The sequence below is a fragment of the Trichechus manatus genome, unplaced genomic scaffold, assembly GCF_000243295.1.
Source record: "Trichechus manatus latirostris isolate Lorelei unplaced genomic scaffold, TriManLat1.0 scaffold00290, whole genome shotgun sequence".
Lineage (NCBI taxonomy): Eukaryota > Metazoa > Chordata > Mammalia > Sirenia > Trichechidae > Trichechus > Trichechus manatus.
This window is the reverse complement of record NW_004444226.1, coordinates 1548296-1554587: the sequence shown is the minus strand read 5'-3', so window position 1 is coordinate 1554587 and position 6292 is coordinate 1548296. Positions and strand designations below refer to the sequence as shown.

The following is a 6292-nucleotide window of genomic DNA, read 5'->3' as shown; positions in this document are numbered from 1 at the left end:
TGAGGGCACCTTTCCATTAGGTTACATGAGGAACCTCTGATTTTCCAAATATGACACAGAAAAACAAAAACAAACCCACCAAGATTCCCTGTCACATAAGAAAGTCATAATTACACTTGCAAGCCTTATCTCACAGAAATAAAAGAGGCAAAACTTTACACAACACATCCAGGAAGTATCACCTAATAGAATGCTCAACCTACACAACAATGAAGCTCTAACTTCAGTTTGCTGAGCTTCACAATTTCAAAAGTGACCCACCTTGACGCTAAATGCATTAGAATCAGAATAACACCTAACCTCTGAGGTCCAGAGGCATAAAAATTGGCTGGCATACCATTTATGTCAATGATAATGAAAGCATTATACATTGTTCAGCTTTCACATGCATATGAGGTGATTGAAAATACCATAACTTGGGTCAGGCGCACCTCAGCTCTGATCTTCCTGCAATCCTGATGCTGCATTCTTCTTCATATAGTCCAGTTTCTCTGCTTATTTGCTCAGCATTCAGATTGAATAAGCATGGTGAAAGGGTACAATCCTGATGCACACATTTCCTGATTTTAAACCACACAGTATCCACTCGTTCTGTTCAAAGGACTACCTCTTGGTCTTTGTACAGGTTCCACATGAGCACAATTAAATGTTCTGGAATTCCCTTTCTTCACAACGTTATCCATAATTTGTAGTGACCCACACAGTCCAATGCCTTTGCATAGTCAATAAAACACAGATAAACATCTTTCTGGTATTCTTTGCTTTCATTCAAGATCTTTTTGACATCAGTAACGATTTCTAGTACTATAATAAAAACGTCTTAGGATTTGAGTTGACTATGGCTATTCTGAAAATTGAGGATGGGACGTTTCTGAGAAGGATGCTGTGGAAATAGGGCATTTTCACAGTTGCAATACCTTCTGATCCTCTTCCTCGGAGCCCCCACCACATCTTTGTTCCTCAGGCTGTAGATGAGTGGGTTGAGCATGGGGATCACTATGGTGCCCAGCACAGCTCCTATCTGGTCTTGTTCAGGTGTGTGGGAAGAGCTGGGTGTCATGTAGATGAAGATGGCCTGACCAAAGTAGAGACTTGCCACGGTTAGATGGGAAGAACAAGAGAACCGGGCTTTGTTCCTCCCTTTGCAGGAATTCATCCTGAGGACAGTGAGAAAGATGGAGGTGTATGATGACAGGATGAGAACAAATGGAATCAGAAGGAACACAATAGTCGACACAAATTTCACCATCTCATAGGTTGATAAGTCCACTCAAGACAGTCTCAAGATGGCAGGCATCTCACAAAAGTAATGATTAAGCTCCCTGGAGCCACAGATAGGGAAATGCATTGGGTAGATGATATGGACAAGGGCAGCCAGAGCTGCCCCAATCCAGAATGCAGCAGCCATCTGCAGACTGACGCTGGGGCTCACGAGGATTTTGTATCTCAGAGGGTTTCAAAAGCCACATAGCGGTCAAAAGCCATGAGGATCAGGAGGATGCACTCAGCAAGGCCAAGGGTAAGAAACGAAGACAACTGATCTGCACAGGCAAAATAGGAAATGTTCTTCCTCTCTGTGAAGTAGTTGGTTACTGTCTTGGGGACTGTGCTGGTGATGTAAGATAGGTCAATGAGGGAGAGCTGGCTAAGCAGGAAGTACATGGGAGAGTGAAGGCAGGCATCCAGCCAGATAAGCAGGATCAGGAGGGCGTTTCCAGTAAAGGCAATGGTGTAGATGAGGATGATGAGGATGAGGAGGTGGGGATACCTGAACCCAGGGAAGAGCCCTAGGAGGATGAAGTCAGTTGAGGTTTCACTATTTTGGTCCATGTTTTCATTCAAATGCTGTACTTGAACTGAAAGTCTACAGAGGCAGAATAATAGGAGACATGACAAAATAATAGGAGACAAAAATTCCATTAAAGAAAAACACCTGTACTAGAAATCAGCAAGGTTGTATCCTACAGTCCATCTGACATGGGAAAGTGAATATTTAGTCTTTTGACTGATGATAACCTCTAACCTGATCATCCTTTTTCACATATATCTTTGATGTACCCTACAGTGTCGGCATTCCTGAGTATGGCATATTGTAGCTTTTTGAAATTTCCTATCCTATTCCTGCACCCCAGAGAATCTCTTGAGCTTCCTTTGAGGCCCTCTCACTGCCATACTCAGGAAATTTTAATTGTCAACCAAATGAGGCAGGCTATATATTCTGTTTCTTCTGACCTCCACAATTCATATTTTACTTGGTCTCTCTTTTTTATTCTTCTAGTATCCTAGTTTTCTAGTTTACCTAGGACTTGAAGAATCTCCTTACTCAATTAACAACCTATAATGACAGCTGTCGTGTCTCTTTGTCTCTAAATCTTTCAGTTATTTCTCATTGCCCATAGAACAAAATAAAACCTCCTTCAAAATATTTTTAAGATATTGATCTTTAGAGTTCTGCAAAGTAATTTTAAGGTCTCATGTCTGCATGGAGGTTATCCCAAAGCCAATATATAACACCTTATCTTTTCCTCTGATTACAAATGAGTTTCTCAAATATTCAACACCATTCTCAGTGAATTGATTTCCTTTATGTGCCCTGGTGATTCATATGCAATGTCTCTTCTCATTTCAGGCACTAATAACCAGAAATTTTGCATTTATTATAATAATATCTTAAAACACTTCTTGTTATAGCCAATGTTATATCTTTATGCCTTCTTTTATCTGAGATAAAGAAGTTAATTAAAACATTTTATACTATCTAGCAGTTGATGGAGAAAGAACAGAATTCTTAGTGTCACACTTCAATGCAGAGTCACTATAAACAGGTGACAGCACTTTGGCCCTGGTGAATTTTTTTTCCTTAGGTTACTAGAGAATCTGGGCTTCCTTTTTGGGGTCTTCTCCATCATGATGCTTCTCTGTCTTCCTGTGTTTTTGGCATGTAAATGCTTCCCCTTACATAGATATTTATATCTATTTCTGAGGAGTGAAATAATGGGGGAAATGTCCTTGAAAATAATGCTCCATGAACCTCAGTTATCACATGTAAAATATGACCTGATGTCCCCAAGTTAAAAAAAGGAGTATTATTAATTACAATAGATTCAATTAATTTTAGACTAGAAATGAGAAATAGAGACAAAATCTGCAAAACAGCAAGCTCTAATAACGGTAAAGCAAATGTTTGGCATCTAAGCAACGACCAGTTACTTTTGTCTCTATGCTCACATGCCAGCTCCATTCAAGTATCGAGTGATCTTTCCACAGATCAGCAAATTAAGATCTAAACGTGATATTTTGTATCTTCAAAATATGTTTTATATTAATCACTTACACTATTACATTCTTTTGGATCCAGGGATACGGTGTAAAAGTAATTCTTGTACTTTAACAGTAACTTAGTTCTTTCAATAACTACCTTTGTGACATTAAAAATCACAAAGTTGTTCAGATTTAGTGTTCTTCATTTGTAAAAAGGGAGTTTGACTGCTTAATCTGTCAGGACTGCTTTTGTCTTCTTTAAAATTAGAATAATTCAGTAAGTACACATAAAACCATTAGTAATCGTTGTTAGGTGTTGTCAAGTCGGTTCCAACTTATAGTGACACTATGTACTACAGAATGAAACAGTGCTCGCTCCTGTGCCATCCTCACAATCATTAGTATGTTTGAGCCCATTGTTGGAGCCACTGTGTCAATCTGTCTCATTAAGGGTTTTCCTCTTTTTCACTGACCCTCTACTTTACCAAGCATGATGTTCTTCTCCCAGGACAGGTCCCTCTTGATAACATGTCCAAAGAATGTGAGATAAAGTCTTGCCATTCTCACTTCTAAAAAGCATTCTGGCTGTACTTCTTTGAATCCCCCAGGCACTCCTTAGAAACCCTATGAGGAATTTCTACTCTGTCCTATAGGGTTGCTGTGAGTTGGAATTGACTCAATGGCAGTGGATTTGTTTGTTTTTTGTGCTTCTTCCAGGACAGATTTTTTTTGTTCTTCCTGCAGTGCATGGTATATTCAATATTCTTTGCCAACTTCATAATTCAAATGCATCAATTCTTCTTCAGTCTTCCTTATTCATTGTCTAGCTTTTGCATGCATGTGAGGCAATTGAAAGTACCATGGCTTGGCTCAGGCACACTTTATTTCTTAAAGTGACATCTTTGCTTTTTAACACTTTAAAGAGGTCTTTTGCAGCAGATTTGCCCAATGCAATACATTGTTTGATTTCTTGACTGCTGCTTCCATGGGTGTTGATTGTGGATCCAAGTAAAATGAAATCCTTGACAACTTCACTCTTTTCTCCACTTATCATGATGTTGTTTATTGGTTGTGAGGATTTTTGTTTTCTTTATGTTGAGGTATAATCCATAGTGAAGGTTGTGGTCTTTGATCTTCAAGTCCTCTTCACTTTTAACAAGCAAGGATATGTCATCTTCATAACACAGATTATTAATGAGTCTTCTTCAAATCCTGATGTCATGTTTTTCTTCATATAGTCCAGATTTTCAGATGTTGGGAACATACTTTATTATATTGAAATAGTGATTCAGTAATGGAGTAAAGAAAAAGGAAATTGAACTCTCTGGAATAGCTCATCTAAAAATGGCAGCATCCTCTTACTTCTAGGGAAAGTCAAATTTGTTGTCAATAACTCAGTGAACCCAACTTTATTTATTGCATATGATCTAATATAAGTGTTTAGCAATCAAAGATAGGATTCTTATTGTTTGCGAGAATGGCAAAGGACAACCCCTATTGGAAGAGTATGGACAGATTGCTCCCATCCACTACTCTCTACTGTTCTAAGTGCCCTTGAACTCTTAAGCAAAATAATGGCTATGAAGAAGAAGTCTTTGCCATGTAGGATCTTGGCAGTGCTTCTCCCAGTCCAGGCTGTGATAACCCCAACAAATGAGCTGCAGGAAGACATGATTGTCTCCCTCTAATGGAAGCATGACAGAGGCAGTAATAACAATAATAATTATAATATCAGTTGTTAACCCTATGGAGGACTTATTAACTGCCAGAGCCCTTTCTGTGCATTAATCATTGACTGTTCATATGGACCTTAAGTGCATCTTGAAGAAGCTCTGTCAGAGAAGCATGCAGTAGTGTGCCATCATTGTGTCTGCTATCAGGCAATAGCTGAGGAAACACTAAGACACAGGCAGTTGCCTCTAGAGCTACCCTCCATAAGGACACTATTCTAATTCTCTAGTCATTTTTATATTTATCTGTTGCTGTTGTTAGCTGCTGTAGAATCCTCTGACTCATGGTGAACGTAACGTAACTAAAAGCTGCTGGGTCCTGGAGCACCCCCATGATTGATTGTGGATCTGACCTTTGTGACCCATAGGTATTTCATTAACTGATTTTTGTAAGTAGATAAACAGGCCTTTCTTCATAGTCTGGAAGCTCTGCTGAAACTGGTTCAGCATCATAGCAACATGCAAGCCACCACTGACAGATAGGTGGTGCTGTGCATGAGGTGCATTGACTGGGAAACAACTCAGGTCTCCTACGTGGAAGAAGAGAATTCTACCACTGAATCACCAATGCCCCCACATATTTATCTAAACCTAAACCACTGTAAATCATTTTTACTTTCCACCTCTTCCTCTTGTTAGAGAAATGTATTTCATACATTCATGACTTACTGTGAGAAATAGGTTTCCTTTTCACATGGCCTGAACTTACTTGCTATTGCTTTTCAAAGGTTTCAGCTCCGACTTTGTGGCTTTGGGACTGGGTGAACCAATAGAGTTAACTTACTGCATGGAAAACAATTTTTTTATTAATAGGTAAAGTAACATTCTCCCTCCCTCCCCTACTTCCACAGTTATTGCTGTCTGGTGAACCTCCAGTAGCTGTAGCCATTCTCTCCTGACCCGTGGCTCTTTGGCATTGCGTTAATGAATTCTTGTCAGAAGAAACATGATCTTTGACATTTCAGGGTCCCTGAAAATGAATTAACTACATTTCTGCTCCACACCTCGTTCAGGTATGAGACCAATGTGTGAGGGCTCAGTATTAGCTTCTAGAAAAGACCAAGTCCTTCCATAGCTTCTACTGAGGTATGTACCACAGAACTGGGGAACCCTTGGGAGTCGCCTCATGGGAGTCTGTCCCCAGATTGCAATTAACCATAGACCCAGAAGAAGTGAAAGGCTCTTAGAAACCTCTCAAGGAAAATAATCACTGTCCAGTATTCCATACTGTTCATTTGTAAAATAACATAGTTGATTTTTTCAAAGTAATCTTTATTGATGTAATTTAAATATAGTACAAT

The 6292-nt window shown here is 39.3% G+C and overlaps 1 pseudogene; it reads right to left on the bottom strand.

Annotated features, from left to right (window-relative positions):
- Window positions 1-820: 820 nt before the first annotated feature.
- LOC101350366 (olfactory receptor 2T27-like) lies at window positions 821-1830 on the bottom strand (annotated as a pseudogene).
- Window positions 1831-6292: the final 4462 nt, after the last annotated feature.